General features: G+C 51.5%; 1 non-coding gene across 1 annotated transcript; it reads left to right on the forward strand.

Annotated features, from left to right (window-relative positions):
• The first annotated feature begins 2,070 nt into the window (after nt 1-2,070).
• On the forward strand, nt 2,071-2,142 carry TRNAA-CGC. The gene has a single exon. It is a non-coding gene; the product is annotated as a tRNA-Ala (tRNA).
• Nucleotides 2,143-7,721: the final 5,579 nt, after the last annotated feature.

Genomic DNA, 7,721 nt, shown 5'->3' on the forward strand with positions numbered 1-7,721 from the left:
CTTCTTCTCTCAAGAGCCGTTTCTGTCAGAGCTCTCTCAGCCCCACCTACCTCACAGGGTGTCTGTTGTGGGGAGGGGAAGGGAAAGGAGTTTGTAAGCCGCTCTGAGACTCCAAGTGAAGGGCTGGGTATAAATGCAATCTCTTCTTCTCTCAAGAGCCGTTTCTGTCAGAGCTCTCTCAGCCCCACCTACCTCACAGGGTGTCTGTTGTGGGGAGGGGAAGGGAAAGGAGTTTGTAAGCCGGTCTGAGACTCCAAGTGAAGGGCTGGGTATAAATGCAATCTCTTCTTCTCTCAAGAGCCGTTTCTGTCAGAGCTCTCTCAGCCCCACCTACCTCACAGGGTGTCTGTTGTGGGGAGGGGAAGGGAAAGGAGTTTGTAAGCCGCTCTGAGACTCCCTTGGGTAGCGAGGGGCGGGGTATAAATCCAATCTCTTCTTCTTCTTCTTTTACCTCCCAGGTTTTCTGTTGTGGGAAGGGGAAGGGAAAGGAGTTTGTAAGCCACTCTGAGACTCCCTTGGGTAGTGAAGGGCGGGGTATAAATCCAATCTCTTGTTCTTCTCTTCTTCTTTGCTGGGAGGAAACTGTCTGATTGGTCCGAAAACACCATTGGGGACATTTTCCTTCTTCATTGTCCAAGACTACACTAAAAATGGCGGGTGAGGCCATGATTATTCTCCGTAATGGACGAATAAGTAGTGTAGCAGGAAAAGATGAAATTTAGACCGGTAAGGTAGCGGAGACAAATAGGGATTAAAACGAATAAAAATAAGTGAGACAGAATAGCACAGGAAGAGATAGTCCCGTTGAATAGAAACTGAGAGGCGAGTGACTCCCAAGGTGCTGACAGGAAGAAGAAAAAACTAGTTCTTGCCTCCCTTAAAGGATGATGGGAATTACCCAGCAGATCAAAACTTTTGAGTAGACCGCTGATACACAGCCCTTAGCTAACTGTTTTGTTCAAGTTTGTTTTGAGTCCAGTGGCACCTTACAGACCAACCTGATTTTCGGGGTACAAGCTTCCAAGAGTCAAAGCTCCCTTCGTTAGATACGAGTAGGAACGGAGATATGAGTCTTTATACCCCAATCAGAAGGTGGGAGGGGTGTCGTAAAGAGTGCCTGTCAAGGATTCAGAGGTACAATGCATATTGTAAATCAGCTTGATTAGAACAGAGGGGGAAACGTTTTGTTCGGGTATTTTTAACGCTCTGAAAGGCAACTAATTAATAACTACGTGAAGTGTTTGTGTACTTCTCGGTAGCGGCGAGGGAAGCAACAGATTCCGAGCCTTGGTGACAGAACAATTTGTCTCCCGCACGAGTGCTGTGTGAGTACCAGCACACTGTGGCCTTCGACGCGCCATCCTCCTCCACCACGCACGCAGCGCGGCACTGCTGGGGAGGGAACCACGATCGGCTTGGGAATGAAGAACCATGTGAACGGGCTGCGCAACACCTGGGGAATGTCTTTTCTCCCCCCGTTTCTTCACCTGTGGCAAAGAGGTGACCGGATCTTAGCAGGGTGAAAAATGAGGCCAGATGGAATTGCGATGAGGACAAAGGGGTTGTGGTAAGCGCAGCAGAGACAGTTTGTTGTAGTGGTTAGGAGCGTCGACTCTAATCTGGGAGAACCGGGTTTGATTCCCCACTCCTCCACTTGCGGCTGCTGGGGTAACCTTGGGTCAGTCACAAGTCCTCTCAGAGCTGTTCTCTCAAGGGCAGTCCTCGAAAGAGCTCTCTCAGCCCCCCATCTACCTCACAGGGTGTCTGTTGTGGGGAGGGGGAGGGAAAGGCGTTTGTAAGCCGCTCTGAGACTCCTTTGGGTAGTGAAGGGCGGGGTATAAATCCAATCTCCTCTTCTTCCTCAGAGATCATGGCGATCTCTTTCCACTCCACAAATAAGATTGCTAGCTCCTGGTAGGGATGCCACCCTCCAGGTGGGACCTGAGGATCCCCTGAAATTTATTTATTTATTTATTTTTATTTATTTTTCATATTTATATCCCGCCGTCCCCAGCTCATCTTCAGAACACAAAGACTACAGAGATCAAATGGATGCTTTGGAGGATGGGCGGGGCTGTGGCTCAGTGGACGAGCATCCGTTTCGCATGCGGAAGGTCCCAGGTTCAATCCCCGGCATCTCCACTTAAAAGGACCATGCAGGAGGCGATGGGAAAGACCTCAGCCTGAGATCCTGGAGAGCTGCTGCGAGTCCGAGTAGACAGCATTGACCATGATGGACCGAGAGTCTGATTCACTAGAAGGCAACTTCATGGGGAGGGCTGTGGCTCGGTGTTGTGCAGAAGGTCCCAAGTTCAATCCCCAGCATCTCCAGTTAAAAGGACCAGGTAGGAGGTGATGGGAAAGACGTCTGCCTGAGACCCTGGAGAGCCATGCTGTGGGGCTGTAGCTCAGTGGCAGAGCCTCTGCTTGGCATGCAGAAGGTCCCAGGTTCAATCCCTGGCATCTCCAGTTAAAAGGACCAGGCAGTAGGTGATGGGAAAGACCTCAGCCTGAGACCCTGGAGAGCCATGAAGTGGGGCTGTAGCTCAGTGGCAGAGCCTCTGCTTGGCATGCAGAAGGTCCCAGGTTCAATCCCTGGCATCTCCAGTTAAAAGGACCAGGCAGTAGGTGATGGGAAAGACCTCAGCCTGAGACCCTGGAGAGCCATGAAGTGGGGCTGTAGCTCAGTGGCAGAGCCTCTGCTTGGCATGCAGAAGGTCCCAGGTTCAATCCCTGGCATCTCCAGTTAAAAGGACCAGGCAGTAGGTGATGGGAAAGACCTCAGCCTGAGACCCTGGAGAGCCATGAAGTGGGGCTGTAGCTCAGTGGCAGAGCCTCTGCTTGGCATGCAGAAGGTCCCAGGTTCAATCCCTGGCATCTCCAGTTAAAAGGACCAGGCAGTAGGTGATGGGAAAGACCTCAGCCTGAGACCCTGGAGAGCCATGAAGTGGGGCTGTAGCTCAGTGGCAGAGCCTCTGCTTGGCATGCAGAAGGTCCCAGGTTCAATCCCTGGCATCTCCAGTTAAAAGGACCAGGCAGTAGGTGATGGGAAAGACCTCAGCCTGAGACCCTGGAGAGCCACTGCCAGTCTGAGTACACAATACTGACCCTGATGGTCTGATGATATGATTCAGTATAAGGCAGCTTCACACGTTCATGTGACTCTAGGGCGCTGTGCCCCACTGAAGTCCCTTGTCCTCCCCAGATGCCATCCCCAAATCGCAAGGAGTTTCCCTACCCCTATCCCCCTGGCAACCCTAAAAACATAAGAGAAGCCAGTGTTGGTTCAGGCCAAAGGCCAATCCCATCCAACACTCTGTGTCACAAAGTGGCCAGAAATACCAGGTGCCATCAGGAGGTCCACCAGTGGGGCCAGGACGTTAGAAGCCCTCCCACTGTCGACCCCCCCCAAGCACCAAGAATACATAGCATCACATAGGAACATAAGAGAAGCCATGTTGGATCAGGCCAGTGGCCCATCCAGTCCAACACTCTGTGTCACACAGTGGCCAGAAATACCAGGTCTTAACCACTTGAGCCACCGCAGCTCCCTCCTGGGGTTACACTTGCTTAAATATTGCCAGAAAACACATGCTCTGAACGGAGACAGAAAGCGGGAATCGCTTCTCTCTGCTTTTTGCTCTGCCCACTGGGCCTGGGGCCCCGCCAACAGTACAGCCAGGCGGGTGGGCACACTGATTTGCATGCGAATGCCCCTCACATTTACCCCCAAGATTAAAGCAGGAGCTGTTAATGAACAGATGCTTGGGGCTGGTGAGGGAGGGAAAGCCTTTTGTCACTGGAAAACTGTGCTGTTACAGTAAGAATAAACCTCTACTATATGGCACTTTCTGGGAGTTCGGGAAACGGTGAGAAAAGGCCTGTAATAGCAGGAAGCCCTCAAGGAAAATCAGAAGAGCCTTGCTGGATGGGACCAAAGGGAACAGGCTGTGGATTAGCAGTAGACCATCTGCTCCGCTTGGCATGCAGAAGGTCCCAGGTTCAATCCCCGGCATCTCGTTAGAAAGGACCAGGCAGTGAGTGATGGGAAAGACCTCTGCCTGAGACCCTGGGGAGCTGTAAAGAGGGGCTGTGGCTCAGTGGCAGAGCCTCTGCTTGGCATACAGAAGGTCCCAGGTTCAATCCCCGGCATCGTCAGTTAAAAAGAACCAGGCAGTGGGCGATGGGAAAGACCTCTGCCTGAGACCCTGGGGAGCTGTAAAGAGGGACTGTAGCTCAGTAGCAGAGCCTCTGCTTGGCATGCAGAGGGTCCCAGGTTCAGTCCCTGGCATCTCCAGTTAAAAAGGACCAGGCAGTGGGTGATGGGAAAGACCTCTGCCTGAGGCCCCGGAGAGCTGCTGCCAGTCTGGGTAGACAATACTGACCTTGCTGGACTATAAGGATCTGACTCAACTTCATGTACGTTCAGCTCTAGGGGAGGTGCTGTGGCTCAGTGGCAGAGTATCTGCCTCACGTGCAGGAAGTCCGAGACTCCAGTTAAGAATCAGGTCGTAAGTGATGTAAAAGCCCTCTGCCTGAGATCCCAGAGGAATTCTGAGTCAGTTATGAATTTTGTGATGGTGCTTTCTCTCTTAAATCTACTGCCCACTAATTCCCCTGGATGCCCTGATGCTCTAGTATTTTGAGACAGAGAAAATTAGCCAGTTTCTCATCCCTACGCATAATTCCATAAACCCCTGTTGTTTCTCCCTTTAGATGATCTTATTTTCAGGGGGGAAAGTACCTTTGAACATAAATGCAGGGGTCATTTTGTAGAAAAAGAGGTGCAGGAGCGCATTAGCATAACTCATTAGCGTAATTTATTTGCATATGCCACACCCCCTGACATCACTGGAAGTGTGTCAGAAGGCAACACCCACCGCTCAGGGTCCACTGGACTGTTTTGGACTGCTAGCTATCGGGGGGGGGGGGTACGGGCAGATCTGTCCTCGCAGAGGTAGGAGGGAGAGCTTGTACCTGAATAAAACTTGGTCTTAAAGGTGCAACTGGACTGTTTTGGACCGGGGGGGGGGGCGCGCGGGGGGAGCTCTGCAACTTACCTGGCTGCTTCTTGCTGTGACTGAGGGCTCCTGGGAGCAGGGGGTGGGGCTTGTTGCATGTGCCCGCCCCCAGGCTCTTTACTGCCGGAGCTCCGCTCCTGCAGAAAATGACCCCTGCATAAACGCAATAATTCTGCACTCTGGCAAGAAAGATCTTAAAGTAAAAATTCAGCATAAGGAGACCGTGATTGAGGATGCAATCTTAGCCTTTAAAAAATTAAAATTTCCCCCTATAAAACACATTATTTTCTTTTTATTTTACAAGGATAGAATATTGCACCATCCACTTTGTCCACTGTCTCCTTGGAGATGGGGAGGAGAAAAAATATGTCGTGTCCTATATTCCTCTGTTTTTCCTTTTCTCTTTGGGAAGCCCCTGAAGTTTCATGTCCCAGGCGGAGTTGCTGTGACTGCTTTTAAACACTGCCAGTCGATCGTTCGGCACGACGGCCGATGCCGGGCTGGGAACAGGGTTGGAAAATGCCTGGAGATTTGAGGGCGGAGCCTGGGTGGGCAGGGTTTGGGGAGGGGAGGGGAGGGGAGGGCCCTCATCAGGGTCCAATGCCACGGAGTCCACCCTCCAAAACAGCCCACTTTCTTTGGGGGACCTGATCTCTGTAGCCTGAGGAGCAGTTGTAATTCCAGTTCTCCAGGCCCCACCTGGAAGTTGGCAGCCCTAGCCAGGAGAGGAAGCTGCTCCCCTAACCGACTCCTCACAACCAAGGCTCCCTCTAAGCCGTGTAGTCTTGTAAGCAAAAATCCGACTTTGTGAGCTACTGGCATTAAAGTCGTGAGCGAGCGATTTGGCTGCTGCATAAATTAGTTTACTCAGGAGCAGTGTTCCCCCTGAGCTGAGTTAGTGTGAGCTAGCTCACAGTTTTTTAGCCTCTGGCTCACACATTTTTGTCCTCGCTCAGGAAGGAGGGCTCCAGAGCCAACTGATTCATGCAGCAGCCAAATCGCTCACTTCTGACTTTAACGCCAGTAGCTCACCAAGTAGGACTTTTGTTCACAAAACTCCACAGCTTAGAGGGAGCACTGCTCTGGAGCCATCCCTTCCTGAGCGAAGAGAAAAATCTGTGAGCCGGAGGCTAAAAAACTGTGAGCTAGCTCACGCTGACTCGGATTAGAGGGAACACATCTCACAACCACTCGGGGACGGCCTGCTTCCATGTGACGAAGCCACGGCTTTACAGGAGAACCGCGTGACCCATTGCTTTACCGGCACTGGCAAAACTCCCCCTGCAAGAAACCCCAACCAGAACAAGTACACATTTGTCTCACGCAAAATAAAATCATCCGAATGAGCTGCAGGAGCAATTTTGCTGAGAAATGATAAACTGCCAGTTCCTTTTTTCTCAGAACACACCGTGACAAAAGAGGAGCATTCTTAGGACTTCAACTGCTTGGCAAAGCAGTTTTAGAACAAGAGCAAGAGAAGAGAGACAAATCGTGCGTATTGACAGTCGAGGAGGTGGAGCAGGAGGAGAGAAGGCAGGGAACACAAAATATGTCCAGCATGTTCCCGGTACGGTTGGTGGCTTTTTGTGGCCGGGGTGTGCGGAAGCACAACAAATGCTGTGACATCCCTTCCGGCCCTAAGCCTTTTTGAGCCTGCGAGCACCTTTGGGATCCTGACAGAGAGCGATGGGGGCAGCCACAAAATGGCTGCCGCAAGAGGCGGAGACAGTCACAAAATGGCTGCCACTCCAACAGTAACCCTCCAACCTATCAGGTAGAATCCCGGATGCATTTTTAAATGAATGTATCGTTTTAAAGAAGAAAAAGAAGAGGAGATTGGATTTATACCCCGCCCTTCACTACCCACAGGTGTCTCAGAGCGGCTTACAAACGCCTTTCCCTTCCCCTCCCCACAACAGACACCCTGTGAGGTAAAAGAAGAAGATGATGATATTGGATTAATACCCCTCCATTCACTACCCAAAGGTGTCTCAGAGCAGCTCACAAACTCCTTTCCCTTACCCTCCCCACAACAGACACCCTGTGAGGTAAAAGAAGAAGAAGAGATTGGATTTATACCCTGCCCTTCACTATAAACTCCTTCCCCTCCCCACAACAGACACCCTATGAGGTAGGCGGGGCCGAGAGAGCTCTGACAGAAACTGCTCTTTTTCAAGAACAGCTCTTATCAGAACTACGACTTGCCCAAGGTCATCCAGCAGCTGCAAGTGGAGGAGTAGGGAATCAAACCCGGTTCTCCCAGATTAGAGTCCGCGCACTTAACCATGACACCAAACTGGTTACGTACTCCCAGCCATGCAGTGATGATCTGCGTCTTCTGCTGCCAGCCGCCGCTGAAGCAACTTTATTAAAACCTGCAAAGCCAGTCTGAACTCCAGTGGCCCATTGGAAGACGGGCAAAAGCCCCATCCGCTTTCTAAAACCACTGGGTAAGCACTAGGAGAGGGGTCGCGGTAGCTCAGAGGTTAAGTTGCCGAGCTGCAGACCGGAATGTCTGTAGTGCGGGAGTTCGAGATCCGAGTGCCACATGACAGAGTGAGCTCCCGTCTCTTGCCCCAGCTCCTGCCAACCTAGCAGTTCGAAAGCAAGAAATTGTGAATAGGTAAACAGGTACTGCTTCAGTGGGAAGGGTACAGCATTCTGTGCGCCTTGGTGTTTAGTCATGCTGGCCACGTGACC

The sequence above is a fragment of the Gekko japonicus genome, unplaced genomic scaffold, assembly GCF_001447785.1.
Source record: "Gekko japonicus isolate JY-2015 unplaced genomic scaffold, Gekko_japonicus_V1.1 scaffold2106, whole genome shotgun sequence".
NCBI classification, from domain to species: Eukaryota; Metazoa; Chordata; class Lepidosauria; order Squamata; family Gekkonidae; genus Gekko; species Gekko japonicus.